Genomic DNA, 27,674 nt, shown 5'->3' with positions numbered 1-27,674 from the left:
TGTCAAGAGCTAAACGGACGAAACGGACGAAACGGATACGGGACGAGACGGAAAAGTAAAACGTCGGAATAAGGTAAGTCAATAGAAATAATAATAAAAAAACGAAGCGACGCGGAGATAGTCCAAGTCCAGGCAACGCCGACAGCAACGAGGCAGAAAACCAACAGAGAGAACTGGAAGCTCCACCGAAGGAACGATGAAAAAGAGGTCCTTCAAGCCGGTGACGGAACCTTCTGAGGGCGCTGACGCTTACGTCGCTGGGGACCTGGAGTCCAGGCCCGGGCAGGATCCGACAAGCGCGGCGGTGCTGAAAAGCTGTACTCCCAATCCTCTACCTGCACCTGAGGAAGGTCCAGACGATCAAGAAAGTCCGGCACATCGGACGCCCGCCGAATGGAGAAGGTACGGCCCTCCCTCCGAACCAGCAGAGCCGCAGGAAAGCCCCACTGATAGGGAGTCGCCGAGCGACGGAGCAGGTCAGTAACAGGACGTAAATGACGCCGAAACTGCAGCGTTTGCGGCGAGAGGTCAGGAAAGAGCAAAATTTTATGGCCTTCCCAGGAGACGGAATTCGTTGGCCGATATCGTGCCAAGATGGATTCCTTGACAGGGAAGTCATGCAGTCGGCAAATGATGTCACGAGGCGGTTGTGTATCATCCGATCGCGGTCGAAGGGCCCTGTGAGCCCGGTCAAATTTGATATCAGCGTCCAACGGACGTTGCAGTAGGGTGTTAAAAATCTTGCGCAGAGTGGGAATAATGTCAGGTAGCTCCACAGTCTCAGGGACACCCCGCACTCTCAAATTATTTCTGCGGCCTCTATTATCTATGTCGTCGAGGCGTCGAGCAAGCCCAACAATAGTACTCGCCTGATCCTGGAGCTGGGCAGATAGAAGATCGACAGTGGAGGAGATCTTGGTTGTGTCCGTTTCAAGCGTGGCCACCCGGTCGCCAATGTGCTTCACATCCGACCTGATCGCAGTGAGCACATCATGGATACCACGTGTCGCACGGTCGACGACCTCCATGAGATCTGCCTTCGACGGCAGGTGTTTAAGAGCCTCTTGCAAAGGTGAGTCCAGAGGAGGGGTAGAACGATCCCCGGGTGGAGGAGCCGGACCGATGTCCTCAGATACGCCACTCTGCGGACTACCGGGAGCGGAGAGAGGCCTAGGGAACGAGTCCCGCGAGTCATGGTCGACGGCCCCGTGAAAATAGGAGCGCACCGAGGTGAGTGGTTGCTTGTCCTTAGCCCCCTGCGATCTCGGCGTTGCCGCGGACCTGTTAGGCTTGCCCATCCTCGATTAAATGACCTGAACGGTGGGATTATAAAGTGAGGGTACACGGAGCTCACAACTCACGCGTCCATCTTGGAGCTCAGTTGGCCACGCCCCCTGCTCGCTTATTTTTAAGAAGAATGAGCTGTACTTTGTAAGCCTGATGTTTAAATATTCGCATGGTGCAGCAGTTTACTGGCTATTAAACAGGCTTCCCCATCCCGTGTAGACTTGCTAGCAGCCCTCTACTGCATGCCGAAATAGCTCAGTTGGGAGAGCGTTAGACTGAAAATCTAAAGGTCCCTGGTTCAATCCTGGGTTTCGGCACACCTGCTCCCTTATTTTTAAGAAGAATGGGCTGTACTTTGTAAGCCGGATGTTTAAATATTCTCATGGTGCAGCAATTTACTGGCTATTAAACAGGCTTCCCCATCCCATGTACTTTTGCTAACAGCTTTGTCTTGCAGGCCGAAATAGCTCAGTTGGGAGAGCGTTAGACTGAAGATCTAAAGGTCCCTGGTTCGATCCCAGATTTTGGCACACCTGCTCGCTTATTTTTAAGAAGAATGGGCTGTACTTTGTAAGCCGGATGTTTAAATATTCGCATGGTGCAGCAGTTTACTGGCTATTAAACAGGCTTCCCCATCCCGTGTAGACTTGCTAGCAGCCTTCTATCGCATGCCGAAATAGCTCAGTTGGGAGAGCGTTAGCCTGAAGATCTAAAGGTCCCTGGTTCAATCCCGTGTTTCGGCACACCTGCTCACTTATTTTTAAGAAGAATGGGCTGTACTTTGTAAGCCGGATGTTTAAATATTCTCATGGTGCAGCAATTTACTGGCTATTAAACAGGCTTCCCCATCCCATGTACTTTTGCTAGCAGCTTTTTCTTGCAGCTTTTTCTTGCTTTCCGAAATATGTCAGTTGGGAGAGCGTTGGACTGAACATCTGAAGGTCCCCGGTTCCATCCTGGTTTTCGGCACATGCTCACATGCTTTTTAAGACGAATGAGCTGTACTTTGTAAGCCGGATGTTTAAATACTCTCATGGTGCAGCAGTTTACTTGCTATTAAACAGACTTTCCCGTCCCGTGCAGATTTGTTAGCAGCCTTTGCTTCCATGCCGAAATATCTCAGTTGGGAGAGCGTTAGACTGAAGATCTAAAGGTCCCTGGTTCAATCCCGGGTTTCGGCACAGCTGCTCGCTTATTTTTAAGAAGAATGGGCTGTACTTTGTAAGCCGGATGTTTAAATATTCTCATGGTGCAGCAATTTACTGGCTATTAAACAGGCTTCCCCATCCCATGTACTTTTGCTAACAGCTTTTTCTTGCAGGCCGAAATAGCTCAGTAGGGAGAGCGTTAAACTGAAGTTCTAAAGGTCCCTGGTTCGATCCGAGATTTTGGCACACCTGCTCGCTTATTTTTAAGAAGAATGGGCTGTACTTTGTAAGCCGGATGTTTAAATATTCGCATGGTGCAGCAGTTTACTGGCTATTAAACAGGCTTCCCCATCCCATGTAGACTTGCTAGCAGACTTCTGTTGCATGCCGAAATAGCTCAGTTGGGAGAGCATTAGACTGAAGATCTAAAGGTTCCTGGTTCGATCCCAGGTTTCGGCACACATGCTCGCTTGCTTTTGAAGAAGAATAGGCTGTACTTTGTAAGCCGGATGTTTAAATATTCCCATGGTGCAGCAGTTTACTGGCTGATAAACATTCTTTCCCATCCCGTGTAGATTTGCTAGCAGCCTTTTCTTGCATGCCGAAATAACTCAGTTGGGAGAGCGTTAGACTAAAGGTCCTTGGTTCGATCCCAGGTTTCGGCACACCTGCTCGCTTATTTTTAAGAAGAATGAGCTGTACTTTGTAAGCCGGATGTTTAAATATTCTCATGGTGCAGCAATTTACTGGCTATTAAACAGGCTTCCCCATCCCATGTACTTTTGCTAACGGCTTTTTCTTGCAGGCCGAAATAGCTCAGTTGGGAGAGCGTTAGACTGAAGATCTAAAGGTCCCTGGTTCAATCCCGGGTTTCGGCACACCTGCTCGATTATTTTTTAAAAGAATGGGCTGTACTTTGTAAGCCGGATGTTTAAATATTCTCATGGTGCAGCAATTTACTGGCTATTAAACAGGCTTCCCCATCCCATGTACTTTTGCTAACAGCTTTTTCGTGCAGGCCGAAATAGCTCAGTTGGGAGAGCGTTAGACTGAAGATCTAAAGGTCCCTGGTTCGATCCCGGATTTTGGCACACCTGCTCGCTTATTTTTAAGACGAATGAGCTGTACTTTGTAAGCCGGATGTTTAAATATTTGCATGGTGCAGCAGTTTACTAGCTATTAAACAGGCTTCCCCATCCCGTGTAGATTTGCTAGCAGTCCTCTATCGCATGCCGAAATAGCTCAGTTGGGAGAGCGTTAGACTAAAGATCTAAAGGTCCCTGGTTCTATCCCGGGTTTCGGCACACCTGCTCGCTTATTTTTAAGAAGAATGGGCTGTACTTTGTAAGCCGGATGTTTAAATATTCTCATGGTGCAGCAATTTACTGGCTATTAAACAGGCTTCCCCATCCCATGTACTTTTGCTAGCAGCTTTTTCTTGCAGGCCGAAATAGCTCAGTTGGGAGAGCGTTAGACTGAAGATCTAAAGGTCCCTGGTTCAATCCCGGATTTTGGCACACCTGCTCGCTTATTTTTAAGAAGAATGGGCTGTACTTTGTAAGCCGGATGTTTAAATATTCGCATGGTGCAGCAGTTTACTGGCTATTAAACAAGCTTCCCCATCCCGTGTAGACTTGCTAGCAGCCCTCTATTGCATGCCGAAATAGCTCAGTTGGGAGAGCGTTAGACTAAAGGTCCCTGGTTCGATCCCGGGTTTCGGCGCACCTGCTCGCTTATTTTTAAGAAGAATGGGCTGTACTTTGTAAGCCGGATGTTTAAATATTCGCATGGTGCAGCAATTTACTGGCTATTAAACAGGCTTCCCCATCCCATGTACTTTTGCTAGCAGCTTTTTCTTGCAGGCCGAAATAGCTCAGTTGGGAGAGCGTTAGACTGAAGATCTAAAGGTCCCTGGTTCAATCCCGGATTTTGGCACACCTGCTCGCTTATTTTTAAGAAGAATGGGCTGTACTTTGTAAGCCGGATGTTTAAATATTCGCATGGTGCAGCAGTTTACTGGCTATTAAACAAGCTTCCCCATCCCGTGTAGACTTGCTAGCAGCCCTCTATTGCATGCCGAAATAGCTCAGTTGGGAGAGCGTTAGACTAAAGGTCCCTGGTTCGATCCCGGGTTTCGGCACACCTGCTCGCTTATTTTTAAGAAGAATGGGCTGTACTTTGTAAGCCGGATGTTTAAATATTCGCATGGTGCAGCAGTTTACTGGCTATTAAACAGGCTTCCCCATCCCATGTAGACTTGCTAGCAGCCCTCTATCGCATGCCGAAATAGCTCAGTTGGGAGAGCGTTAGACTGAAGATTTAAAGGTCCCTGGTTCGATCCTGGGTTTCGGCACACCTGTTCACTTATTTTTAAGAAGAATGGGCTGTACTTTGTAAGCCGGATGTTTAAATATTCGCATGGTGCAGCAGTTTACTGGCTATTAAACAGGCTTCCCCATCCCGTGTAGACATGCTAGCAGACCTCTATTGCATGCCTAAATAGCTCAGTTGGGAGAGTGTTAGACTGAAAATCTAAAGGTCACTGGTTTAATCCCGGGTTTCGGCACACATGCTCACTTGCTTTTGAAGACGAATGAGCTGTACTTTGTAAGCCGTATGTTTAAATATTCTCATGGTGCAGCAGTTTACTGGCTATTAAAAAGCCTTTCCCATCCCATGTAGACTTGCTAGCAAGCTTTTGTTGCATGCCGAAATAGCTTAGTTGGGAGAGCGTTAGACTGAAGATCTAAAAGTCCCTGTTTCGATCCCGGGTTTCGGCACACATGCTCACTTGCTTCTGAAGACGAATGAGCTGTACTTTGTAAGCCGTATGTTTAAATATTCTCATGGTGCAGCAGTTTACTGGCTATTAAAAAGGCTTTCCCATCCAATGTAGACTTGCTAGCAGACTTTTGTTGCATGCCGAAATAGCTCAGTTGGGAGAGCGTTAGACTGCAGATCCCTTGTTTAATCCTGGTTTTCGGCACACATGCTCGCTTGCTTTTGAAGAAGAATAGGCTGTACTTTGTAAGCCGGATGTTTAAATATTCCCATGGTGCAGCAGTTTACTGGCTGATAAACATTCTTTCCCGTCCCGTGTAGATTTGCTAGCAGCCTTTTCTTGCATGCCGAAATAACTCAGTTGGGAGAGCGTTAGACTAAAGGTCCTTGGTTTGATCCCAGGTTTCGGCACACCTGCTCGCTTATTTTTAAGAAGAATGAGCTGTACTTTGTAAGCCAGATGTTTAAATATTCTCATGGTGCAGCAATTTACTGGCTATTAAACAGGCTTCCCCATCCGATGTACTTTTGCTAGCAGCTTTTTCTTGCAGCTTTTTCTTGCTTTCCGAAATATGTCAGTTGGAAGAGCGTTGGACTGAACATCTGAAGGTCCCTGGTTCCATCCCGGTTTTCGGCACATGCTCACATGCTTTTTAAGACGAATGAGCTGTACTTTGTAAGCCGGATGTTTAAATACTCTCATGGTGCAGCAGTTTACTTGCTATTAAACAGACTTTCCCGTCCCGTGCAGATTTGTTAGCAGCCTTTCCTTGCATGCCGAAATAGCTCAGTTGGGAGAGCGTTAGACTGAAGATCTAAAGGTCCCTGGTTCGATCCCGGGTTTCGGCACACCTGCTCGCTTATTTTGAAGACGAATGAGCTGTACTTTGTAAGCCGGATGTTTAAATATTCGCATGGTGCAGCAGTTTACTGGCTATTAAACAGGCTTCCCCATCCCGTGTAGACTTGCTAGCAGCCCTCTATTGCATGCCGAAATAGCTCAGTTGGGAGAGCGTTAGACTGAAGATCTAAAGGTCCCTGGTTCGATCCCGGGTTTCGGCACACCTGGTCACTTATTTTGAAGACGAATGAGCTGTACTTTGTAAGCCGGATGTTTAAATATTCGCATGGTGCAGCACTTTACTGGCTATTAAACAGGCTTCCCCATCCCGTGTAGACTTGCTAGCAGCCCTCTACTGCATGTCGAAATAACTCAGTTGGGAGAGCGTTAGACTGAAGATCTAAAGGTCCCTGGTTCGATCCCGGGTTTCGGCACACAATGAGCTGTACTTTGTAAGCCGGATGTTTAAATATTCGCATGGTGCTCGCTTATTTTTAGGAAGAATGGGCTGTACTTTGTAAGCCGGATGTTTAAATATTCGCATGGTGCAGCAGTTTACTGGCTATTAAACAGGCTTCCCCATCCCGTGTAGACTTGCTAGCAGCCCTCTATTGCATGCCGAAATAGCTCAGTTGGGAGGGCGTTAGACTGAAGATCTAAAGGTCCCTGGTTCGATCCCGGGTTTCGGCACACCTGCTCGCTTGTTTTGAAGACGAATGAGCTGTACTTTGTAAGCCGGATGTTTAAATATTCGCATGGTGCAGCAGTTTACTGGCTATTAAACAGGCTTCCCCATCCCGTGTAGACTTGCTAGCAGCCCTCTATTGCATGCCGAAATAGCTCAGTTGGGAGAGGGTTAGACTAAAGGTCCCTGGTTCGATCCCGGGTTTCGGCACACCTGCATTCTTTCCCGTCCCGTGTAGATTTGCTAGCAGCCTTTTCTTGCATGCCGAAATAACTCAGTTGGGAGAGCGTTAGACTAAAGGTCCTTGGTTCGATCCCAGGTTTCGGCACACCTGCTCGCTTATTTTTAAGAAGAATGAGCTGTACTTTGTAAGCCGGATGTTTAAATATTCTCATGGTGCAGCAATTTACTGGCTATTAAACAGGCTTCCCCATCCCATGTACTTTTGCTAGCAGCTTTTTCTTGCAGCTTTTTCTTGCTTTCCGAAATATGTCAGTTGGGAGAGCGTTGGAATGAACATCTGAAGGTCCCTGGTTCCATCCCGGTTTTCGGCACATGCTCACATGCTTTTTAAGACGAATGAGCTGTACTTTGTAAGCCGGATGTTTAAATACTCTCATGGTGCAGCAGTTTACTTGCTATTAAACAGACTTTCCCGTCCCGTGCAGATTTGTTAGCAGCCTTTCCTCGCATGCCGAAATAGCTCAGTTGGGAGAGCGTTAGACTGAAGATCTAAAGGTCCTTGGTTCAATCCCGGGTTTCGGCACACCTGCTCGCTTATTTTGAAGACGAATGAGCTGTACTTTGTAAGCCGGATGTTTAAATATTCGCATGGTGCAGCAGTTTACTGGCTATTAAACAGGCTTCCCCATCCCGTGTAGACTTGCTAGCAGCCCTCTATTGCATGCTGAAATAGCTCAGTTGGGAGAGCGTTAGACTGAAGATCTAAAGGTCCCTGGTTCGATCCCGGGTTTCGGCACACCTGGTCACTTATTTTGAAGACGAATGAGCTGTACTTTGTAAGCCGGATGTTTAAATATTCGCATGGTGCAGCAGTTTACTGGCTATTAAACAGGCTTCCCCATCCCGTGTAGACTTGCTAGCAGCCCTCTATTGCATGTCGAAATAGCTCAGTTGGGAGAGCGTTAGACTGAAGATCTAAAGGTCCCTGGTTCGATCCCGGGTTTCGGCACACAATGAGCTGTACTTTGTAAGCCGGATGTTTAAATATTCGCATGGTGCTCGCTTATTTTTAGGAAGAATGGGCTGTACTTTGTAAGCCGGATGTTTAAATATTCGCATGGTGCAGCAGTTTACTGGCTATTAAACAGGCTTCCCCATCCCGTGTAGACTTGCTAGCAGCCCTCTATTGCATGCCGAAATAGCTCAGTTGGGAGAGCGTTAGACTGAAGACCTAAAGGTCCCTGGTTCGATCCCGGGTTTCGGCACACCTGCTCGCTTGTTTTGAAGACGAATGAGCTGTACTTTTTAAGCCGGATGTTTAAATATTCGCATGGTGCAGCAGTTTACTGGCTATTAAACAGGCTTCCCCATCCCGTGTAGACTTGCTAGCAGCCCTCTATTGCATGCCGAAATAGCTCAGTTGGGAGAGCGTTAGACTAAAGGTCCCTGGTTCGATCCCGGGTTTCGGCACACCTGCATTCTTTCCCGTCCCGTGTAGATTTGCTAGCAGCCTTTTCTTGCATGCCGAAATAACTCAGTTGGGAGAGCGTTAGACTAAAGGTCCTTGGTTCGATCCCAGGTTTCGGCACACCTGCTCGCTTATTTTTAAGAAGAATGAGCTGTACTTTGTAAGCCGGATGTTTAAATATTCTCATGGTGCAGCAATTTACTGGCTATTAAACAGGCTTCCCCATCCCATGTACTTTTGCTAGCAGCTTTTTCTTGCAGCTTTTTCTTGCAGCTTTTTCTTGCTTTCCGAAATATGTCAGTTGGGAGAGCGTTGGAATGAACATCTGAAGGTCCCTGGTTCCATCCCGGTTTTCGGCACATGCTCACATGCTTTTTAAGACGAATGAGCTGTACTTTGTAAGCCGGATGTTTAAATACTCTCATGGTGCAGCAGTTTACTTGCTATTAAACAGACTTTCCCGTCCCGTGCAGATTTGTTAGCAGCCTTTCCTCGCATGCCGAAATAGCTCAGTTGGGAGAGCGTTAGACTGAAGATCTAAAGGTCCTTGGTTCAATCCCGGGTTTCGGCACACCTGCTCGCTTATTTTGAAGACGAATGAGCTGTACTTTGTAAGCCGGATGTTTAAATATTCGCATGGTGCAGCAGTTTACTGGCTATTAAACAGGCTTCCCCATCCCGTGTAGACTTGCTAGCAGCCCTCTATTGCATGCCAAAATAGCTCAGTTGGGAGAGCGTTAGACTGAAGATCTAAAGGTTCCTGGTTCGATCCCGGGTTTCGGCACACCTCGTCACTTATTTTGAAGACGAATGAGCTGTACTTTGTAAGCCGGATGTTTAAATATTCGCATGGTGCAGCAGTTTACTGGCTATTAAACAGGCTTCCCCATCCCATGTAGACTTGCTAGCAGCCCTCTATTGCATGTCGAAATAGCTCAGTTGGGAGAGCGTTAGACTGAAGATCTAAAGGTCCCTGGTTCGATCCCGGGTTTCGGCACACAATGAGCTGTACTTTGTAAGCCGGATGTTTAAATATTCGCATGGTGCTCGCTTATTTTTAGGAAGAATGGGCTGTACTTTGTAAGCCGGATGTTTAAATATTCGCATGGTGCAGCAGTTTACTGGCTATTAAACAGGCTTCCCCATCCCGTGTAGACTTGCTAGCAGCCCTCTATTGCATGCCGAAATAGCTCAGTTGAGAGAGCGTTAGACTGAAGATCTAAAGGTCCCTGGTTCGATCCCGGGTTTCGGCACACCTGCTCGCTTGTTTTGAAGACGAATGAGCTGTACTTTGTAAGCCGGATGTTTAAATATTCGCATGGTGCAGCAGTTTACTGGCTATTAAACAGGCTTCCCCATCCCGTGTAGACTTGCTAGCAGCCCTCTATTGCATGCCGAAATAGCTCAGTTGGGAGAGCGTTAGACTGAAGATCTAAAGGTCCCTGGTTCGATCCCGGGTTTCGGCACACCTGCTCGCTTGTTTTGAAGACGAATGAGCTGTACTTTGTAAGCCGGATGTTTAAATATTCGCATGGTGCAGCAGTTTACTGGCTATTAAACAGGCTTCCCCATCCCGTGTAGACTTGCTAGCAGCCCTCTATTGCATGCCGAAATAGCTCAGTTGGGAGAGGGTTAGACTAAAGGTCCCTGGTTCGATCCCGGGTTTCGGCACACCTGCATTCTTTCCCGTCCCGTGTAGATTTGCTAGCAGCCTTTTCTTGCATGCCGAAATAACTCAGTTGGGAGAGCGTTAGACTAAAGGTCCTTGGTTCGATCCCAGGTTTCGGCACACCTGCTCGCTTATTTTTAAGAAGAATGAGCTGTACTTTGTAAGCCGGATGTTTAAATATTCTCATGGTGCAGCAATTTACTGGCTATTAAACAGGCTTCCCCATCCCATGTACTTTTGCTAGCAGCTTTTTCTTGCAGCTTTTTCTTGCAGCTTTTTCTTGCTTTCCGAAATATGTCAGTTGGGAGAGCGTTGGAATGAACATCTGAAGGTCCCTGGTTCCATCCCGGTTTTTCGGCACATGCTCACATGCTTTTTAAGACGAATGAGCTGTACTTTGTAAGCCGGATGTTTAAATACTCTCATGGTGCAGCAGTTTACTTGCTATTAAACAGACTTTCCCGTCCCGTGCAGATTTGTTAGCAGCCTTTCCTCGCATGCCGAAATAGCTCAGTTGGGAGAGCGTTAGACTGAAGATCTAAAGGTCCTTGGTTCAATCCCGGGTTTCGGCACACCTGCTCGCTTATTTTGAAGACGAATGAGCTGTACTTTGTAAGCCGGATGTTTAAATATTCGCATGGTGCAGCAGTTTACTGGCTATTAAACAGGCTTCCCCATCCCGTGTAGACTTGCTAGCAGCCCTCTATTGCATGCCGAAATAGCTCAGTTGGGAGAGCGTTAGACTGAAGATCTAAAGGTTCCTGGTTCGATCCCGGGTTTCGGCACACCTCGTCACTTATTTTGAAGACGAATGAGCTGTACTTTGTAAGCCGGATGTTTAAATATTCGCATGGTGCAGCAGTTTACTGGCTATTAAACAGGCTTCCCCATCCCGTGTAGACTTGCTAGCAGCCCTCTATTGCATGTCGAAATAGCTCAGTTGGGGAGAGCGTTAGACTGAAGATCTAAAGGTCCCTGGTTCGATCCCGGGTTTCGGCACACAATGAGCTGTACTTTGTAAGCTGGATGTTTAAATATTCGCATGGTGCTCGCTTATTTTTAGGAAGAATGGGCTGTACTTTGTAAGCCGGATGTTTAAATATTCGCATGGTGCAGCAGTTTACTGGCTATTAAACAGGCTTCCCCCATCCCGTGTAGACTTGCTAGCAGCCCTCTATTGCATGCCGAAATAGCTCAGTTGGGAGAGCGTTAGACTGAAGATCTAAAGGTCCCTGGTTCGATCCCGGGTTTCGGCACACCTGCTCGCTTGTTTTGAAGACGAATGAGCTGTACTTTGTAAGCCGGATGTTTAAATATTCGCATGGTGCAGCAGTTTACTGGCTATTAAACAGGCTTCCCCATCCCGTGTAGACTTGCTAGCAGCCCTCTATTGCATGCCGAAATAGCTCAGTTGGGAGAGCGTTAGACTGAAAATCTAAAGGTCCCTGGTTCGATCCCGGGTTTCGGCACACCTGCTCGCTTGTTTTGAAGACGAATGAGCTGTACTTTGTAAGCCGGATGTTTAAATATTCGCATGGTGCAGCAGTTTACTGGCTATTAAACAGGCTTCCCCATCCCGTGTAGACTTGCTAGCAGCCCTCTATTGCATGCCGAAATAGCTCAGTTGGGAGAGGGTTAGACTAAAGGTCCCTGGTTCGATCCCAGGTTTCGGCACACCTGCATTCTTTCCCGTCCCGTGTAGATTTGCTAGCAGCCTTTTCTTGCATGCCGAAATAACTCAGTTGGGAGAGCGTTAGACTAAAGGTCCTTGGTTCGATCCCAGGTTTCGGCACACCTGCTCGCTTATTTTTAAGAAGAATGAGCTGTACTTTGTAAGCCGGATGTTTAAATATTCTCATGGTGCAGCAATTTACTGGCTATTAAACAGGCTTCCCCATCCCATGTACTTTTGCTAGCAGCTTTTTCTTGCAGCTTTTTCTTGCAGCTTTTTCTTGCTTTCCGAAATATGTCAGTTGGGAGAGCGTTGGAATGAACATCTGAAGGTCCCTGGTTCCATCCCGGTTTTCGGCACATGCTCACATGCTTTTAAGACGAATGAGCTGTACTTTGTAAGCGGATGTTTAAATACTCTCATGGTGCAGCAGTTTACTTGCTATTAAACAGACTTTCCCGTCCCGTGCAGATTTGTTAGCAGCCTTTCCTCGCATGCCGAAATAGCTCAGTTGGGAGAGCGTTAGACTGAAGATCTAAAGGTCCTTGGTTCAATCCCGGGTTTACGGCACACCTGCTCGCTTATTTTGAAGACGAATGAGCTGTACTTTGTAAGCGGATGTTTAAATATTCGCATGGTGCAGCAGTTTACTGGCTATTAAACAGGCTTCCCCATCCCGTGTAGACTTGCTAGCAGCCCTCTATTGCATGCTGAAATAGCTCAGTTGGGAGAGCGTTAGACTGAAGATCTAAAGGTCCCTGGTTCGATCCCGGGTTTCGGCACACCTGGTCACTTATTTTGAAGACGAATGAGCTGTACTTTGTAAGCCGGATGTTTAAATATTCGCATGGTGCAGCAGTTTACTGGCTATTAAACAGGCTTCCCCATCCCGTGTAGACTTGCTAGCAGCCCTCTATTGCATGTCGAAATAGCTCAGTTGGGAGAGCGTTAGACTGAAGATCTAAAGGTCCCTGGTTCGATCCCGGGGTTTCGGCACACAATGAGCTGTACTTGTAAGCCGGATGTTTAAAATATTCGCATGGTGCTCGCTTATTTTTAGGAAGAATGGGCTGTACTTTGTAAGCCGGATGTTTAAATATTCGCATGGTGCAGCAGTTTACTGGCTATTAAACAGGCTTCCCCATCCCGTGTAGACTTGCTAGCAGCCCTCTATTGCATGCCGAAATAGCTCATGTTGGGAGAGCGTTAGACTAAAGGTCCCTGGTTCGATCCGGTTTTCGGCACACCTGCATTCTTTCCCGTCCCGTGTAGATTTGCTAGCAGCCTTTTCTTGCATGCCGAAATAACTCAGTTGGGAGAGCGTTTAGACTAAAGGTCCTTGGTTCGATCCCAGGTTTCGGCACACCTGCTCGCTTATTTTTAAGAAGAATGAGCTGTACTTTGTAAGCCGGATGTTTAAATATTCTCATGGTGCAGCAATTTACTGGCTATTAAACAGGCTTCCCCATCCCATGTACTTTTGCTAGCAGCTTTTTCTTGCAGCTTTTTCTTGCTTTCCGAAATATGTCAGTTGGGAGAGCGTTGGAATGAACATCTGAAGGTCCCTGGTTCCATCCCGGTTTTCGGCACATGCTCACATGCTTTTTAAGACGAATGAGCTGTACTTTGTAAGCCGGATGTTTAAATACTCTCATGGTGCAGCAGTTTACTGCTAATTAAACAGACTTTCCCGTCCCGTGCAGATTTGTTAGCAGCCTTTCCTCGCATGCCGAAATAGCTCAGTTGGGAGAGCGTTAGACTGAAGATCTAAAGGTCCTTGGTTCAACCCCGGGTTTCGGCACACCTGCTCGCTTATTTTGAAGACGAATGAGCTGTACTTTGTAAGCCGGATGTTTAAATATTCGCATGGTGGCAGCAGTTTACTGGCTATTAAACAGGCTTCCCCATCCCGTGTAGACTTGCTAGCAGCCCTCTATTGCATGCCAAAATAGCTCAGTTGGGAGAGCGTTAGACTGAAGATCTAAAGGTCCCTGGTTCGACCCCGGGTTTCGGCACACCTGGTCACTTATTTTGAAGACGAATGAGCTGTACTTTGTAAGCCGGATGTTTAAATATTCGCATGGTGCAGCAGTTTACTGGCTATTAAACAGGCTTCCCCATCCCATGTAGACTTGCTAGCAGCCCTCTATTGCATGTCGAAATAGCTCAGTCGGGAGAGCGTTAGACTGAAGATTCTAAAGGTCCCTGGTTCGATCCCGGGTTTCGGCACACAATGAGCTGTACTTTGTAAGCCGGATGTTTAAATATTCGCATGGTGCTCGCTTATTTTTAGGAAGAATGGGCTGTACTTTGTAAGCCGGATGTTTAAATATTCGCATGGTGCAGCAGTTTACTGCTATTAAACAGGCTTCCCCATCCCGTGTAGACTTGCTAGCAGCCCTCTATTGCATGCCGAAATAGCTCAGTTGGGAGAGCGTTAGACTGAAGATCTAAAGGTCCCTGGTTCGATCCCGGGTTTCGGCACACCTGCTCGCTTTCTTTTTGAAGACGAATGAGCTGTACTTTGTAAGCCGGATGTTTAAATATTCGCATGGTGCAGCAGTTTACTGGCTATTAAACAGGCTTCCCCATCCCGTGTAGACTTGCTAGCAGCCCTCTATTGCATGCCGAAATAACTCAGTTGGGGAGAGCGTTAGACTAAAGGTCCTTGGTGCGATCCAGGTTTCGGCACACCTGCTCGCTTATTTTTAAGAAGAATGAGCTGTACTTTGTAAGCCGGATGTTTAAATATTCTCATGGTGCAGCAATTTACTGGCTATTAAACAGGCTTCCCATTCCCATGTACTTTTGCTAGCAGCTTTTTCTTGCAGCTTTTTCTTGCAGCTTTTTCTTGCAGCTTTTTCTTGCCTTTCCGAAATATGTCAGTTGGGAGAGCGTTGGAATGAACATCTGAAGGTCCCTGGTTCCATCCCCGGTTTTCGGCACATGCTCACATGCTTTTTAAGACGAATGAGCTGTACTTTGTAAGCGGATGTTTAAATACTCTCATGGTGCAGCAGTTTACTCTGCTATTAAACAGACTTTCCCGTCCCGTGCAGATTTGTTAGCAGCCTTTCCTCGCATGCTGAAATAGCTCAGTTGGGAGAGCGTTAGACTGAAGATCTAAAGGTCCTTGGTTCAATCCTGGGTTTCGGCACACCTGCTCGCTTATTTTGAAGACGAATGAGCTGTACTTTGTAAGCCGGATGTTTAAATATTCGCATGGTGCAGCAGTTTACAGGCTATTAAACAGGCTTCCCCATCCCGTGTAGACTTGCTAGCAGCCCTCTATTGCATGCCGAAATAGCTCAGTTGGGAGAGCGTTTTTTAGACTGAAGATCTAAAGGTCCCTGGTTCGATCCCGGGTTTCGGCACACCTGGTCACTTATTTTGAAGACGAATGAGCTGTACTTTGTAAGCCGGATGTTTAAATATTCCCATGGTGCAGCAGTTTACTGGCTATTAAACAGGCTTCCCCATCCCGTGTAGACTTGCTAGCAGCCCTCTATTGCATGGTCGAAATAGCTCAGTTTGGGAGAGCGTTAGACTGAAGATCTAAAGGTCCCTGGTTCGATCCCGGGTTTCGGCACACAATGAGCTGTACTTTGTAAGCTGGATGTTTAAATATTCGCATGGTGCTCGCTTATTTTTAGGAAGAATGGGCTGTACTTTGTAAGCCGGATGTTTAAATATTCGCATGGTGCAGCAGTTTACTGGCTATTAAACAGGCTTCCCCATCCCGTGTAGACTTGCTAGCAGCCCTCTATTGCATGCCGAAATAGCTCAGTTGGAGGAGAGCGTTAGACTGAAGATCTAAAGGTCCCTGGTTCGATCCCGGGTTTCGGCACACCTGCTCGCTTGTTTTGAAGACGAATGAGCTGTACTTTGTAAGCCGGATGTTTAAATATTCGCATGGTGCAGCAGTTTACTGGCTATTAAACAGGCTTCCCCATCCCGTGTAGACTTGCTAGCAGCCCTCTATTGCATGCCGAAATAGCTCAGTTGGGAGAGCGTTAGACTAAAGGTCCCTGGTTCGATCCCGGTTTTCGGCACACCTGCATTCTTTCCCGTCCCGTGTAGATTTGCTAGCAGCCTTTTCTTGCATGCCGAAATAACTCAGTTGGGAGAGCGTTAGACTAAAGGTCCTTGGTTCGATCCCAGGTTTCGGCACACCTGCTCGCTTATTTTTAAGAAGAATGAGCTGTACTTTGTAAGCCGGATGTTTAAATATTCTCATGGTGCAGCAATTTACTGGCTATTAAACAGGCTTCCCCATCCCATGTACTTTGCTAGCAGCTTTTTCTTGCAGCTTTTTCTTGCTTTCCGAAATATGTCAGTTGGGAGAGCGTTGGAATGAACATCTGAAGGTCCCTGGTTCCATCCCGGTTTTCGGCACATGCTCACATGCTTTTTAAGACGAATGAGCTGTACTTTGTAAGCCCGGATGTTTTAAATACTCTCATGGTGCAGCAGTTTACTTGCTATTAAACAGACTTTCCCGTCCCGTGCAGATTTAGTTAGCAGCCTTTCCTCGCATGCCGAAATAGCTCAGTTGGGAGAGCGTTAGACTGAAGATCTAAAGGTCCTTGGTTCAATCCCGGGTTTCGGCACACCTGCTCGCTTATTTTGAAGACGAATGAGCTGTACTTTGTAAGCCGGATGTTTAAATATTCGCATGGTGCAGCAGTTTACTGGCTATTAAACAGGCTTCCCCATCCCGTGTAGACTTGCTAGCATGCCCTCTATTGCATGCTGAAATAGCTCAGTTGGGAGAGCGTTAGACTGAAGATCTAAAGGTCCTGGTTCGATCCCGGGTATTCTGGCACACCTGGTCACTTATTTTGAAGACGAATGAGCTGTACTTTGTAAGCCGGATGTTTAAATATTCGCATGGTGCAGCAGTTTACTGGCTATTAAACAGGCTTCCCCATCCCGTGTAGACTTGCTAGCAGCCCTCTATTGCATGTCGAAATAGCTCAGTTGGGAGAGCGTTAGACTGAAGATCTAAAGGTCCCTGGTTCGATCCCGGGTTTCGGCACACAATGAGCTGTACTTTGTAAGCGGATGTTTAAATATTCGCATGGTGCTCGCTTATTTTTAGGAAGAATGGGCTGTACTTTGTAAGCCGGATGTTTAAATATTCGCATGGTGCAGCAGTTTACTGGCTATTAAACAGGCTTCCCCATCCCGTGTAGACTTGCTAGCAGCCCCTCTATTGCATGCCGAAATAGCTCAGTTGGGAGAGCGTTAGACTGAAGACCTAAAGGTCCCTGGTTCGATCCCGGGTTTCGGCACACCTGCTCGCTTGTTTTGAAGACGAATGAGCTGTACTTTGTAAGCCGGATGTTTAAATATTCGCATGGTGCAGCAGTTTACTGGGCTATTAAACAGGCTTCCCCATCCCGTGTAGACTTGCTAGCAGCCCTCTATTGCATGCCGAAATAGCTCAGTTGGGAGAGCGGTTAGACTAAAGGTCCCTGGTTCGATCCCGGTTTGCGGCACACCTGCAATTCTTTCCCGTCCCGTGTAGATTTGCTAGCAGCCTTTTCTTGCATGCCGAAATAACTCAGTTGGGAGAGCGTTAGACTAAAGGTCCTTGGTTCGATCCCAGGTTTCGGCACACCTGCTCGCTTATTTTTAAGAAGAATGAGCTGTACTTTGTAAGCCGGAATGTTTAAATATTCTCATGGTGCAGCAATTTACTGGCTATTAACAGGCTTCCCCATCCCATGTACTTTTGCTAGGCAGCTTTTTCTTGCAGCTTTTTCTTGCAGCTTTTTCTTGCTTCCGAAATATGTCAGTTGGGAGAGCGTTGGAATGAACATCTGAAGGTCCCTGGTTCCATCCGGTTTTCGGCACATGCTCACATGCTTTTTAAGACGAATGAGCTGTACTTTGTAAGCCGGATGTTTAAATACTCTCATGGTGCAGCAGTTTACTTGCGATTAAACAGACTTTCCGTCCCGTGCAGATTTGTTAGCAGCCTTTCCTCGCATGCCGAAATAGCTCAGTTGGGAGAGCGTTAGACTGAAGATCTAAAGGTCCTTGGTTCGATCCCGGGTTTCGGCACACCTTGCTCGCTTATTTTGAAGACGAATGAGCTGTACTTTGTAAGCCGGATGTTTAAATATTCGCATGGTGCAGCAGTTTACTGGCTATTAAACAGGCTTCCCCATCCCGTGTAGACTTGCTAGCAGCCCTCTATTGCATGCCAAAATAGCTCAGTTGGGAGAGCGTTAGACTGAAGATCTAAAGGTTCCTGGTTCGATCCCGGGTTTCGGCACACCTCGTCACTTATTTTGAAGACGAATGAGCTGTACTTTGTAAGCCGGATGTTTAAATATTCGCATGGTGCAGCAGTTTACTGGCTATTAAACAGGCTTGCCCCATCCCATGTAGACTTGCTAGCAGCCCTCTATTGCATGTCGAAATAGCTCAGTTGGGAGAGCGTTAGACTGAAGATCTAAAGGTCCCTGGTTCGATCCCGGGTTTCGGCACACAATGAGCTGTACTTTGTAAGCCGGATGTTTAAATATTCGCATGGTGCTCGCTTATTTTTAGGAAGAATGGGCTGTACTTTGTAAGCCGGATGTTTAAATATTCGCATGGTGCAGCAGTTTACTGGCTATTAAACAGGCTTCCCCATCCCGTGTAGACTTGCTAGCAGCCCTCTATTGCATGCCGAAATAGCTCAGTTGAGAGAGCGGTTAGACTGAAGATCTAAAGGTCCCTGGTTCGATCCCGGGTTTCGGCACACCTGCTCGCTTGTTTTGAAGACGAATGAGCTGTACTTTGTAAGCCGGATGTTTAAATATTCGCATGGTGCAGCAGTTTACTGGCTATTAAACAGGCTTCCCCATCCCGTGTAGACTTGCTAGCAGCCCTCTATTGCATGCCGAAATAGCTCAGTTGGGAGAGCGTTAGACTGAAGATCTAATGTCCCTGGTTCGATCCCGGGTTTCGGCACACCTGCTCGCTTGTTTTGAAGACGAATGAGCTGTACTTTGTAAGCCGGATGTTTAAATATTCGCATGGTGCAGCAGTTTACTGGCTATTAAACAGGCTTCCCATCCCGTGTAGACTTGCTAGCAGCCCTCTATTGCATGCCGAAATAGCTCAGTTGGGAGAGGGTTAGACTAAAGGTCCCTGGTTCGATCCCGGGTTTCGGCACACCTGCTATTCTTTCCCGTCCCGTGTAGATTTGCTAGCAGCCTTTTCTTGCATGCCGAAATAACTCAGTTGGGAGAGCGTTAGACTAAAGGTCCTTGGTTCGATCCCAGGTTTCGGCACACCTGCTCGCTTATTTTTAAGAAGAATGAGCTGTACTTTGTAAGCCGGATGTTTAAATATTCTCATGGGTGCAGCAATTTACTGGCTATTAAACAGGCTTCCCCATCCCATGTACTTTTGCTAGCAGCTTTTTCTTGCAGCTTTTTTCTTGCAGCTTTTTCTTGCTTTCCGAAATATGTCAGTTGGGAGAGCGTTGGAATGAACATCTGAAGGTCCCTGGTTCCATCCCGGTTTTCGGCACATGCTCACATGCTTTTTAAGACGAATGAGCTGTACTTTGTAAGCCGGATGTTTAAATACTCTCATGGTGCAGCAGTTTACTTGCTATTAAACAGACTTTCCCGTCCCGTGCAGATTTGTTAGCAGCCTTTCCTCGCATGCCGAAATAGCTCAGTTGGGAGAGCGGTTAGACTGAAGATCTAAAGGTCCTTGGTTCAATCCCGGGTTTCGGCACACCTGCTCGCTTATTTTGAAGACGAATGAGCTGTACTTTGTAAGCCGGATGTTTAAATATTCGCATGGTGCAGCAGTTTACTGGCTATTAAACAGGCTTCCCCATCCCGTGTAGACTTGCTAGCAGCCCTCTATTGCATGCTGAAATAGCTCAGTTGGGAGAGCGTTGACTGAGATCTAAAGGTCCCTGGTTCGATCCCGGGTTTCGGCACACCTGGTCACTTATTTTGAAGACGAATGAGCTGTACTTTGTAAGCCGGATGTTTAAATATTCGCATGGTGCAGCAGTTTACTGGCTATTAAACAGGCTTTCCCCATCCCGTGTAGACTTGCTAGCAGCCCTCTATTGCATGTCGAAATAGCTCAGTTGGGAGAGCGTTAGACTGAAGAGCTAAAGGTCCCTGGTTCGATCCCGGGTTTCGGCACACAATGAGCTGTACTTTGTAAGCCGGATGTTTAAATATTCGCATGGTGCTCGCTTATTTTTAGGAAGAATGGGCTGTACTTTGTAAGCCGGATGTTTAAATATTCGCATGGTGCAGCAGTTTAGTGGCTATTAAACAGGCTTCCCCATCCCGTGTAGACTTGCTAGCAGCCCTCTATTGCATGCCGAAATAGCTCAGTTGGGAGAGCGTTAGACTGAAGATCTAAAGGTCCCTGGTTCGATCCCGGGTTTCGGCACACCTGCTCGCTTGTTTTGAAGACGAATGAGCTGTACTTTGTAAGCCGGATGTTTAAATATTCGCATGGTGCAGCAGTTTACTGGCTATTAAACAGGCTTCCCCATCCCGTGTAGACTTGCTAGCAGCCCTCTATTGCATGCCGAAATAGCTCAGTTGGGAGAGCGTTAGACTAAAGGTCCCTGGTTCGATCCCGGTTTTCGGCACACCTGCATTCTTTCCCGTCCCGTGTAGATTTGCTAGCAGCCTTTTCTTGCATGCCGAAATAACTCAGTTGGGAGAGCGTTAGACTAAAGGTCCTTGGTTCGATCCCAGGTTTCGGCACACCTGCTCGCTTATTTTTAAGAAGAATGAGCTGTACTTTGTAAGCCGGATGTTTAAATATTCTCATGGTGCAGCAATTTACTGGCTATTAAACAGGCTTCCCCATCCCATGTACTTTTGCTAGCAGCTTTTTCTTGCAGCTTTTTCTTGCTTTCCGAAATATGTCAGTTGGGAGAGCGTTGGAATGAACATCTGAAGGTCCCTGGTTCCATCCCGGTTTTTCGGCACATGCTCACATGCTTTTTAAGACGAATGAGCTGTACTTTGTAAGCCGGATGTTTAAATACTCTCATGGTGCAGCAGTTTACTTGCTATTAAACAGACTTTCCCGTCCCGTGCAGATTTGTTAGCAGCCTTTCCTCGCATGCCGAAATAGCTCAGTTGGGAGAGCGTTAGACTGAAGATCTAAAGGTCCTTGGTTCAACCCGGGTTTCGGCACACCTGCTCGCTTATTTTGAAGACGAATGAGCTGTACTTTGTAAGCCGGATGTTTAAATATTCGCATGGTGCAGCAGTTTACTGGCTATTAAACAGGCTTCCCATCCCGTGTAGACTTGCTAGCAGCCCTCTATTGCATGCCAAAATAGCTCAGTTGGGAGAGCGTTAGACTGAAGATCTAAAGGTCCCTGGTTCGACCCCGGGTTTCGGCACACCCGGTCACTTATTTTGAAGACGAATGAGCTGTACTTTGTAAGCCGGATGTTTAAATATTCGCATGGTGCAGCAGTTTACTGGCTATTAAAAAGGCTTCCCCATCCCATGTAGACTTGCTAGCAGCCTCTATTGCATGTCGAAATAGCTCAGTCGGGAGAGCGTTAGACTGAAGATCTAAAGGTCCCTGGTTCGATCCCGGGTTTCGGCACACAATGAGCTGTACTTTGTAAGCCGGATGTTTAAATATTCGCATGGTGCTCGCTTATTTTTAGGAAGAATGGGCTGTACTTTGTAAGCCGGATGTTTAAATATTCGCATGGTGCAGCAGTTTACTGGCTATTAAACAGGCTTCCCCCATCCCGTGTAGACTTGCTAGCAGCCCTCTATTGCATGCCGAAATAGCTCAGTTGGGAGAGCGTTAGACTGAAGATCTAAAGGTCCCTGGTTCGATCCCGGGTTTCGGCACACCTGCTCGCTTTTTTTGAAGACGAATGAGCTGTACTTTGTAAGCCGGATGTTTAAATATTCGCATGGTGCAGCAGTTTACTGGCTATTAAACAGGCTTCCCCATCCCGTGTAGACTTGCTAGCAGCCCTCTATTGCATGCTGAAATAACTCAGTTGGGAGAGCGTTAGACTAAAGGTCCTTGGTTCGATCCCAGGTTTCGGCCACCTGCTCGCTTATTTTTAAGAAGAATGAGCTGTACTTTGTAAGCCGGATGTCTTAAATATTCTCATGGTGCAGCAATTTACTGGCTATTAAACAGCTTCCCCATCCCATGTACTTTTGCTAGCAGCTTTTTCTTGCAGCTTTTTCTTGCAGCTTTTCTTGCTTTCCGAAATATGTCAGTTGGGAGAGCGTTGGATATGAACATCTGAAGGTCCCTGGTTCCATCCGGTTTTCGGCACATGCTCACATGCTTTTTAAGACGAATGAGCTGTACTTTGTAAGCCGGATGTTTAAATACTCTCATGGTGCAGCAGTTTACTTGCTATTAAACAGACTTTCCCGTCCCGTGCAGATTTGTTAGCAGCCTTTCCTCGCATGCTGAAATAGCTCAGTTGGGAGAGCGTTAGACTGAAGATCTAAAGGTCCTTGGTTCAATCCTGGGTTTCGGCACACCTGCTCGCTTATTTTGAAGACGAATGAGCTGTACTTTGTAAGCCGGATGTTTAAATATTCGCATGGTGCAGCAGTTTACTGGCTATTAAACAGGCTTCCCCATCCCGTGTAGACTTGCTAGCAGCCCTCTATTGCATGCCGAAATAGCTCAGTTGGGAGAGCGTTAGACTGAAGATCTAAAGGTCCCTGGTTCGATCCCGGGTTTCGGCACACCTGGTCACTTATTTTGAAGACGAATGAGCTGTACTTTGTAAGCCGGGATGTTTAAATATTCGCATGGTGCAGCAGTTTACTGGCTATTAAACAGGCTTCCCCATCCCGTGTAGACTTGCTAGCAGCCCTCTATTGCATGTCGAAATAGCTCAGTTGGGAGAGCGTTAGACTGAAGATCTAAAGGTCCCTGGTTCGATCCCGGGTTTCGGCACTCAATGAGCTGTACTTTGTAAGCTGGATGTTTAAATATTCGCATGGTGCTCGCTTATTTTTAGGAAGAATGGGCTGTACTTTGTAAGCCGGATGTTTAAATATTCGCATGGTGCAGCAGTTTATGGCTATTAAACAGGCTTCCCCATCCCGTGTAGACTTGCTAGCAGCCCTCTATTGCATGCCGAAATAGCTCAGTTGGGAGAGCGTTAGACTGAAGATCTAAAGGTCCCTGGTTCGATCCCGGGGTTTCGACACACCTGCTCGCTTGTTTTGAAGACGAATGAGCTGTACTTTGTAAGCCGGATGTTTAAATATTCGCATGGTGCAGCAGTTTACTGGCTATTAAACAGGCTTCCCCATCCCGTGTAGACTTGCTAGCAGCCCTCTATTGCATGCCGAAATAGCTCAGTTGGGAGAGCGTTAGACTAAAGGTCCCTGGTTCGATCCCGGGTTTCGGCACACCTGCATTCTTTCCCGTCCCGTGTAGATTTTGCTAGCAGCCTTTTCTTGCATGCCGAAATAACTCAGTTGGGAGAGCGTTAGACTAAAGGTCCTTGGTTCGATCCCAGGTTTCGGCACACCTGCTCGCTTATTTTTAAGAAGAATGAGCTGTACTTGTAAGCCGGATGTTTAAATATTCTCATGGTGCAGCAAATTTACTGGCTATTAAACAGGCTTCCCCATCCCATGTACTTTTGCTAGCAGCTTTTTCTTGCAGCTTTTTCTTGCTTTCCGAAAATATGTCAGTTGGGAGAGCGTTGGAATGAACATCTGAAGGTCCCTGGTTCCATCCGCGTTTTCGGCACATGCTCACATGCTTTTTAAGACGAATGAGCTGTACTTTGTAAGCCGGATGTTTAAATACTCTCATGGTGCAGCAGTTTACTTGCTATTAAACAGACTTTCCCGTCCGTGCAGATTTGTTAGCAGCCTTTCCTCGCATGCCGAAATAGCTCAGTTGGGAGAGCGTTAGACTGAAGATCTAAAGGTCCTTGGTTCAATCCCGGGTTTCGGCACACCTGCTCGCTTATTTTGGAAGACGAATGAGCTGTACTTTGTAAGCCGGATGTTTAAATATTCGCATGGTGCAGCAGTTTACTGGCTATTAAACAGGCTTCCCCATCCCGTGTAGACTTGCTAGCAGCCCTCTATTGCATGCCTGAAATAGCTCAGTTGGGAGAGCGTTTAGACTGAAGATCTAAAGGTCCCTGGTTCGATCCCGGGTTTCGGCACACCTGGTCACTTATTTTGAAGACGAATGAGCTGTACTTTGTAAGCCGGATGTTTAAATATTCGCATGGTGCAGCAGTTTACTGGCTATTAAACAGGCTTCCCCATCCCGTGTAGACTTGCTAGCAGCCCTCTATTGCATGTCGAAATAGCTCAGTTGGGAGAGCGTTAGACTGAAGATCAAAAGGTCCCTGGTTCGATCCGGGTTTCGGCACACAATGAGCTGTACTTTGTAAGCCGGATGTTTAAATATTTGCATGGTGCTCGCTTATTTTTAGGAAGAATGGGCTGTACTTTGTAAGCCGGATGTTTAAATATTCGCATGGTGCAGCAGTTTACTGGCTATTAAACAGGCTTCCCCATCCCGTGTAGACTTGCTAGCAGCCCTCTATTGCATGCCGAAATAGCTCAGTTGGGAGAGCGTTAGACTGAAGATCTAAAGGTCCCTGGTTCGATCCCGGGTTTCGGCACACCTGCTCGCTTGTTTTGAAGACGAATGAGCTGTACTTTGTAAGCCGGATGTTTAAATATTCGCATGGTGCAGCAGTTTACTGGCTATTAAACAGGCTTCCCCATCCCGTGTAGACTTGCTAGCAGCCCTCTATTGCATGCCGAAATAGCTCAGTTGGGAGATGCGTTAGACTAAAGGTCCCTGGTTCGATCCCGGGGTTCGGCACGCCTGCATTCTTTCCCGTCCCGTGTAGATTTGCTAGCAGCCTTTTCTTGCATGCCGAAATAACTCAGTTGGGAGAGCGTTAGACTAAAGGTCCTTGGTTCGATCCCAGGTTCTCGGCACACCTGCTCGCTTATTTTTAAGAAGAATGAGCTGTACTTTGTAAGCCGGATGTTTAAATATTCTCATGGTGCAGCAATTTACTGGCTATTAAACAGGCTTCCCCCATCCATGTACTTTTGCTAGCAGCTTTTTCTTGCAGCTTTTTCTTGCAGCTTTTTCTTGCTTTCCGAAATATGTCAGTTGGGAGAGCGTTGGATATGAACATCTGAAGGTCCCTGGTTCCATCCCGGGTTTCGGCACACCTGCTCGCTTATTTTGAAGACGAATGAGCTGTACTTTGTAAGCCGGATGTTTAAATATTCGCATGGTGCAGCAGTTTACTGGCTATTAAACAGGCTTCCCCATCCCGTGTAGACTTGCTAGCAGCCCTTCTATTGCATGTCGAAATAACTCAGTTGGGAGAGCGTTAGACTGAAGATCTAAAGGTCCCTGTGTTCGATCCCGGGTTTCGCACACAATGAGCTGTACTTTGTAAGCCGGATGTTTAAATATTCGCATGGTGCTCGCTTATTTTTAGGAAGAATGGGCTGTACTTTGTAAGCCGGATGTTTAAATATTCGCATGGTGCAGCAGTTTACTGGCTATTAAACAGGCTTCCCCATCCCGTGTAGACTTGCTAGCAGCCCTCCTATTGCATGCCGAAATAGCTCAGTTGGGAGAGCGTTAGACTGAAGATTCTAAAGGTCCCTGGTTCGATCCCGGGTTTCGGCACACCTGCTCGCTTGTTTTGAAGACGAATGAGCTGTACTTTGTAAGCCGGCTGTTTAAATATTCGCCATGGTGCAGCAGTTTACTGGCTATTAAACAGGCTTCCCCATCCCGTGTAGACTTGCTAGCAGCCCTCTATTGCATGCCGAAATAGCTCAGTTGGGAGAGGGTTAGACTAAAGGTCCCTGGTTCGATCCCGGGTTTCGGCACACCTGCATTCTTTCCCGTCCCGTGTAGATTTGCTAGCAGCCTTTTCTTGCATGCCGAAATAACTCAGTTGGGAGAGCGTTAGACTAAAGGTCCTTGGTTCGATCCCAGGTTTCGGCACACCTGCTCGCTTATTTTTAAGAAGAATGAGCTGTACTTTGTAAGCCGGATGTTTAAATATTCTCATGGTGCAGCAATTTACTGGCTATTAAACAGGCTTCCCCATCCCATGTACTTTTGCTAGCAGCTTTTTCTTGCAGCTTTTTCTTGCAGCTTTTTCTTGCTTTCCGAAATATGTCAGTTGGGAGAGCGTTGGAATGAACATTCTGAAGGTCCCTGGTTCCATCCCGGTTTTCGGCACATGCTCACATGCTTTTTAAGACGAATGAGCTGTACTTTGTAAGCGGATGTTTAAATACTCTCATGGTGCAGCAGTTTACTTGCTATTAAACAGACTTTCCCGTCCCGTGCAGATTTGTTAGCAGCCTTTCCTCGCATGCCGAAATAGCTCAGTTGGGAGAGCGTTAGACTGAAGATCTAAAGGTCCTTGGTTCAATCCGGGTTTCGGCACACCTGCTCGCTTATTTTGAAGACGAATGAGCTGTACTTTGTAAGCCGGATGTTAAATATTCGCATGGTGCAGCAGTTTACTGGCTATTAAACAGGCTTCCCCATCCCGTGTAGACTTGCTAGCAGCCCTCTATTGCATGCCAAAATAGCTCAGTTGGGTGAGAGCGTTAGACTGAAGATCTAAAGGTTCCTGGTTCGATCCCGGGTTTCGGCACACCTCGTCACTTATTATTGAAGACGAATGAGCTGTACTTTGTAAGCCGGATGTTTAAATATTCGCATGGTGCAGCAGTTTACTGGCTATTAAACAGGCTTCCCCATCCCATGTAGACTTGCTAGCAGCCCTCTATTGCATGTCGAAATAGCTCAGTTGGGAGAGCGTTAGACTGAAGATCTAAAGGTCCCTGTGTTCGATCCCGGGTTTCGGCACACAATGAGCTGTACTTTGTAAGCCGGATGTTTAAATATTCGCATGGTGCTCGCTTATTTTTAAGGAAGAATGGGCTGTACTTTGTAAGCCGGATGTTTAAATATTCGCATGGTGCAGCAGTTTACTGGCTATTAAACAGGCTTCCCCATCCCGTGTAGACTTGCTAGCAGCCCTCTATTGCATGCCGAAATAGCTCAGTTGAGAGAGCGTTAGACTGAAGATCTAAAGGGTCCCTGGTTCGATCCCGGGTTTCGGCACACCTGCTCGCTTGTTTTGAAGACGAATGAGCTGTACTTTGTAAGCCGGATGTTTAAATATTCGCATGGTGCAGCAGTTTACTGGCTATTAAACAGGCTTCCCCATCCGCGAGTAGACTTGCTAGCAGCCCTCTATTGCATGCCGAAATAGCTCAGTTGGGAGAGCGTTAGACTGAAAATCTAAAGGTCCCTGGTTCGATCCCGGGTTCGGCACACCTGCTCGCTTGTTTGAAGACGAATGAGCTGTACTTTGTAAGCCGATGTTTAAATATTCGCATGGTGCAGCAGTTTTACTGGCTATTAAACAGGCTTCCCCATCCGTGTAGACTTGCTAGCAGCCCTCTATTGCATGCCGAAATAGCTCAGTTGGGAGAGGGTTAGACTAAAGGTCCCTGGTTCGATCCCAGGTTTCGGCACACCTGCATTCTTTCCCGTCCCGTTGTAGATTTGCTAGCAGCCTTTTCTTGCATGCCGAAATAACTCAGTTGGGAGAGCGGTTAGACTAAAGGTCCTTGGTTCGATCCCAGGTTTCGGCACACCTGCTCGCTTATTTTTAAGAAGAATGAGCTGTACTTTGTAAGCCGGATGTTTAAATATTCTCATGGTGCAGCAATTTACTGGCTATTAAACAGGCTTCCCCATCCCATGTACTTTTGCTAGCAGCTTTTTCTTGCAGCTTTTTCTTGCAGCTTTTTCTTGCTTTCCGAAATATGTCAGTTGGGAGAGCGTTGGAATGAACATCTGAAGGTCCCTGGTTCCATCCCGGTTTTCGGCACATGCTCACATGCTTTTT

At 46.9% G+C, this 27,674-nt stretch overlaps 41 non-coding genes across 41 annotated transcripts; all 41 read left to right on the top strand.

Annotated features, from left to right (window-relative positions):
* The first annotated feature begins 1,531 nt into the window (after positions 1-1,531).
* Positions 1,532-1,604, top strand: TRNAF-GAA (transfer RNA phenylalanine (anticodon GAA)). Its single transcript has one exon. It is a non-coding gene; the product is annotated as a tRNA-Phe (tRNA).
* A 1,217-nt stretch (positions 1,605-2,821) lies between these two features.
* On the top strand, positions 2,822-2,894 carry TRNAF-GAA (transfer RNA phenylalanine (anticodon GAA)). Its single transcript has one exon. It is a non-coding gene; the product is annotated as a tRNA-Phe (tRNA).
* Positions 2,895-3,240: 346 nt separating this feature from the next.
* Positions 3,241-3,313, top strand: TRNAF-GAA (transfer RNA phenylalanine (anticodon GAA)). Its single transcript has one exon. It is a non-coding gene; the product is annotated as a tRNA-Phe (tRNA).
* A 353-nt stretch (positions 3,314-3,666) lies between these two features.
* On the top strand, positions 3,667-3,739 carry TRNAF-AAA (transfer RNA phenylalanine (anticodon AAA)). Its single transcript has one exon. It is a non-coding gene; the product is annotated as a tRNA-Phe (tRNA).
* Positions 3,740-5,992: 2,253 nt separating this feature from the next.
* On the top strand, positions 5,993-6,065 carry TRNAF-GAA (transfer RNA phenylalanine (anticodon GAA)). The gene has a single exon. It is a non-coding gene; the product is annotated as a tRNA-Phe (tRNA).
* A 140-nt stretch (positions 6,066-6,205) lies between these two features.
* On the top strand, positions 6,206-6,278 carry TRNAF-GAA (transfer RNA phenylalanine (anticodon GAA)). Its single transcript has one exon. It is a non-coding gene; the product is annotated as a tRNA-Phe (tRNA).
* Positions 6,279-6,674: 396 nt separating this feature from the next.
* TRNAF-GAA (transfer RNA phenylalanine (anticodon GAA)) lies at positions 6,675-6,747 on the top strand. The gene has a single exon. It is a non-coding gene; the product is annotated as a tRNA-Phe (tRNA).
* A 688-nt stretch (positions 6,748-7,435) lies between these two features.
* TRNAF-GAA (transfer RNA phenylalanine (anticodon GAA)) lies at positions 7,436-7,508 on the top strand. Its single transcript has one exon. It is a non-coding gene; the product is annotated as a tRNA-Phe (tRNA).
* A 140-nt stretch (positions 7,509-7,648) lies between these two features.
* Positions 7,649-7,721, top strand: TRNAF-GAA (transfer RNA phenylalanine (anticodon GAA)). Its single transcript has one exon. It is a non-coding gene; the product is annotated as a tRNA-Phe (tRNA).
* Positions 7,722-7,861: 140 nt separating this feature from the next.
* On the top strand, positions 7,862-7,934 carry TRNAF-GAA (transfer RNA phenylalanine (anticodon GAA)). The gene has a single exon. It is a non-coding gene; the product is annotated as a tRNA-Phe (tRNA).
* Positions 7,935-8,891: 957 nt separating this feature from the next.
* On the top strand, positions 8,892-8,964 carry TRNAF-GAA (transfer RNA phenylalanine (anticodon GAA)). The gene has a single exon. It is a non-coding gene; the product is annotated as a tRNA-Phe (tRNA).
* Positions 8,965-9,104: 140 nt separating this feature from the next.
* Positions 9,105-9,177, top strand: TRNAF-GAA (transfer RNA phenylalanine (anticodon GAA)). The gene has a single exon. It is a non-coding gene; the product is annotated as a tRNA-Phe (tRNA).
* Positions 9,178-9,317: 140 nt separating this feature from the next.
* Positions 9,318-9,390, top strand: TRNAF-GAA (transfer RNA phenylalanine (anticodon GAA)). The gene has a single exon. It is a non-coding gene; the product is annotated as a tRNA-Phe (tRNA).
* Positions 9,391-9,573: 183 nt separating this feature from the next.
* Positions 9,574-9,646, top strand: TRNAF-GAA (transfer RNA phenylalanine (anticodon GAA)). Its single transcript has one exon. It is a non-coding gene; the product is annotated as a tRNA-Phe (tRNA).
* A 140-nt stretch (positions 9,647-9,786) lies between these two features.
* TRNAF-GAA (transfer RNA phenylalanine (anticodon GAA)) lies at positions 9,787-9,859 on the top strand. The gene has a single exon. It is a non-coding gene; the product is annotated as a tRNA-Phe (tRNA).
* A 702-nt stretch (positions 9,860-10,561) lies between these two features.
* Positions 10,562-10,634, top strand: TRNAF-GAA (transfer RNA phenylalanine (anticodon GAA)). Its single transcript has one exon. It is a non-coding gene; the product is annotated as a tRNA-Phe (tRNA).
* Positions 10,635-10,774: 140 nt separating this feature from the next.
* On the top strand, positions 10,775-10,847 carry TRNAF-GAA (transfer RNA phenylalanine (anticodon GAA)). The gene has a single exon. It is a non-coding gene; the product is annotated as a tRNA-Phe (tRNA).
* A 140-nt stretch (positions 10,848-10,987) lies between these two features.
* Positions 10,988-11,061, top strand: TRNAF-GAA (transfer RNA phenylalanine (anticodon GAA)). Its single transcript has one exon. It is a non-coding gene; the product is annotated as a tRNA-Phe (tRNA).
* Positions 11,062-11,245: 184 nt separating this feature from the next.
* Positions 11,246-11,318, top strand: TRNAF-GAA (transfer RNA phenylalanine (anticodon GAA)). Its single transcript has one exon. It is a non-coding gene; the product is annotated as a tRNA-Phe (tRNA).
* Positions 11,319-11,458: 140 nt separating this feature from the next.
* TRNAF-GAA (transfer RNA phenylalanine (anticodon GAA)) lies at positions 11,459-11,531 on the top strand. Its single transcript has one exon. It is a non-coding gene; the product is annotated as a tRNA-Phe (tRNA).
* Positions 11,532-12,443: 912 nt separating this feature from the next.
* Positions 12,444-12,516, top strand: TRNAF-GAA (transfer RNA phenylalanine (anticodon GAA)). Its single transcript has one exon. It is a non-coding gene; the product is annotated as a tRNA-Phe (tRNA).
* A 946-nt stretch (positions 12,517-13,462) lies between these two features.
* TRNAF-GAA (transfer RNA phenylalanine (anticodon GAA)) lies at positions 13,463-13,535 on the top strand. Its single transcript has one exon. It is a non-coding gene; the product is annotated as a tRNA-Phe (tRNA).
* A 141-nt stretch (positions 13,536-13,676) lies between these two features.
* Positions 13,677-13,749, top strand: TRNAF-GAA (transfer RNA phenylalanine (anticodon GAA)). The gene has a single exon. It is a non-coding gene; the product is annotated as a tRNA-Phe (tRNA).
* Positions 13,750-14,145: 396 nt separating this feature from the next.
* TRNAF-GAA (transfer RNA phenylalanine (anticodon GAA)) lies at positions 14,146-14,218 on the top strand. The gene has a single exon. It is a non-coding gene; the product is annotated as a tRNA-Phe (tRNA).
* Positions 14,219-15,506: 1,288 nt separating this feature from the next.
* On the top strand, positions 15,507-15,581 carry TRNAF-GAA (transfer RNA phenylalanine (anticodon GAA)). The gene has a single exon. It is a non-coding gene; the product is annotated as a tRNA-Phe (tRNA).
* Positions 15,582-16,271: 690 nt separating this feature from the next.
* TRNAF-GAA (transfer RNA phenylalanine (anticodon GAA)) lies at positions 16,272-16,344 on the top strand. Its single transcript has one exon. It is a non-coding gene; the product is annotated as a tRNA-Phe (tRNA).
* A 355-nt stretch (positions 16,345-16,699) lies between these two features.
* Positions 16,700-16,772, top strand: TRNAF-GAA (transfer RNA phenylalanine (anticodon GAA)). The gene has a single exon. It is a non-coding gene; the product is annotated as a tRNA-Phe (tRNA).
* Positions 16,773-17,730: 958 nt separating this feature from the next.
* Positions 17,731-17,803, top strand: TRNAF-GAA (transfer RNA phenylalanine (anticodon GAA)). The gene has a single exon. It is a non-coding gene; the product is annotated as a tRNA-Phe (tRNA).
* A 141-nt stretch (positions 17,804-17,944) lies between these two features.
* TRNAF-GAA (transfer RNA phenylalanine (anticodon GAA)) lies at positions 17,945-18,017 on the top strand. Its single transcript has one exon. It is a non-coding gene; the product is annotated as a tRNA-Phe (tRNA).
* A 141-nt stretch (positions 18,018-18,158) lies between these two features.
* TRNAF-GAA (transfer RNA phenylalanine (anticodon GAA)) lies at positions 18,159-18,231 on the top strand. Its single transcript has one exon. It is a non-coding gene; the product is annotated as a tRNA-Phe (tRNA).
* A 397-nt stretch (positions 18,232-18,628) lies between these two features.
* TRNAF-GAA (transfer RNA phenylalanine (anticodon GAA)) lies at positions 18,629-18,700 on the top strand. The gene has a single exon. It is a non-coding gene; the product is annotated as a tRNA-Phe (tRNA).
* Positions 18,701-20,085: 1,385 nt separating this feature from the next.
* On the top strand, positions 20,086-20,158 carry TRNAF-GAA (transfer RNA phenylalanine (anticodon GAA)). The gene has a single exon. It is a non-coding gene; the product is annotated as a tRNA-Phe (tRNA).
* Positions 20,159-21,058: 900 nt separating this feature from the next.
* TRNAF-GAA (transfer RNA phenylalanine (anticodon GAA)) lies at positions 21,059-21,131 on the top strand. The gene has a single exon. It is a non-coding gene; the product is annotated as a tRNA-Phe (tRNA).
* Positions 21,132-21,270: 139 nt separating this feature from the next.
* TRNAF-GAA (transfer RNA phenylalanine (anticodon GAA)) lies at positions 21,271-21,343 on the top strand. Its single transcript has one exon. It is a non-coding gene; the product is annotated as a tRNA-Phe (tRNA).
* A 184-nt stretch (positions 21,344-21,527) lies between these two features.
* Positions 21,528-21,600, top strand: TRNAF-GAA (transfer RNA phenylalanine (anticodon GAA)). Its single transcript has one exon. It is a non-coding gene; the product is annotated as a tRNA-Phe (tRNA).
* A 794-nt stretch (positions 21,601-22,394) lies between these two features.
* On the top strand, positions 22,395-22,467 carry TRNAF-GAA (transfer RNA phenylalanine (anticodon GAA)). The gene has a single exon. It is a non-coding gene; the product is annotated as a tRNA-Phe (tRNA).
* Positions 22,468-22,608: 141 nt separating this feature from the next.
* Positions 22,609-22,681, top strand: TRNAF-GAA (transfer RNA phenylalanine (anticodon GAA)). The gene has a single exon. It is a non-coding gene; the product is annotated as a tRNA-Phe (tRNA).
* Positions 22,682-23,626: 945 nt separating this feature from the next.
* On the top strand, positions 23,627-23,699 carry TRNAF-GAA (transfer RNA phenylalanine (anticodon GAA)). Its single transcript has one exon. It is a non-coding gene; the product is annotated as a tRNA-Phe (tRNA).
* A 611-nt stretch (positions 23,700-24,310) lies between these two features.
* Positions 24,311-24,383, top strand: TRNAF-GAA (transfer RNA phenylalanine (anticodon GAA)). The gene has a single exon. It is a non-coding gene; the product is annotated as a tRNA-Phe (tRNA).
* A 963-nt stretch (positions 24,384-25,346) lies between these two features.
* Positions 25,347-25,420, top strand: TRNAF-GAA (transfer RNA phenylalanine (anticodon GAA)). Its single transcript has one exon. It is a non-coding gene; the product is annotated as a tRNA-Phe (tRNA).
* Positions 25,421-26,333: 913 nt separating this feature from the next.
* On the top strand, positions 26,334-26,408 carry TRNAF-GAA (transfer RNA phenylalanine (anticodon GAA)). The gene has a single exon. It is a non-coding gene; the product is annotated as a tRNA-Phe (tRNA).
* Positions 26,409-27,674: the final 1,266 nt, after the last annotated feature.

This window comes from Sceloporus occidentalis, unplaced genomic scaffold, assembly GCF_023333645.1.
Source record: "Sceloporus occidentalis isolate IW3139 unplaced genomic scaffold, rSceOcc1.0.p SCAF_360, whole genome shotgun sequence".
NCBI lineage: Eukaryota > Metazoa > Chordata > Lepidosauria > Squamata > Phrynosomatidae > Sceloporus > Sceloporus occidentalis.
Note: the sequence above shows the minus strand (reverse complement) of the source record. Positions and strands in the feature narration are given on the sequence as shown.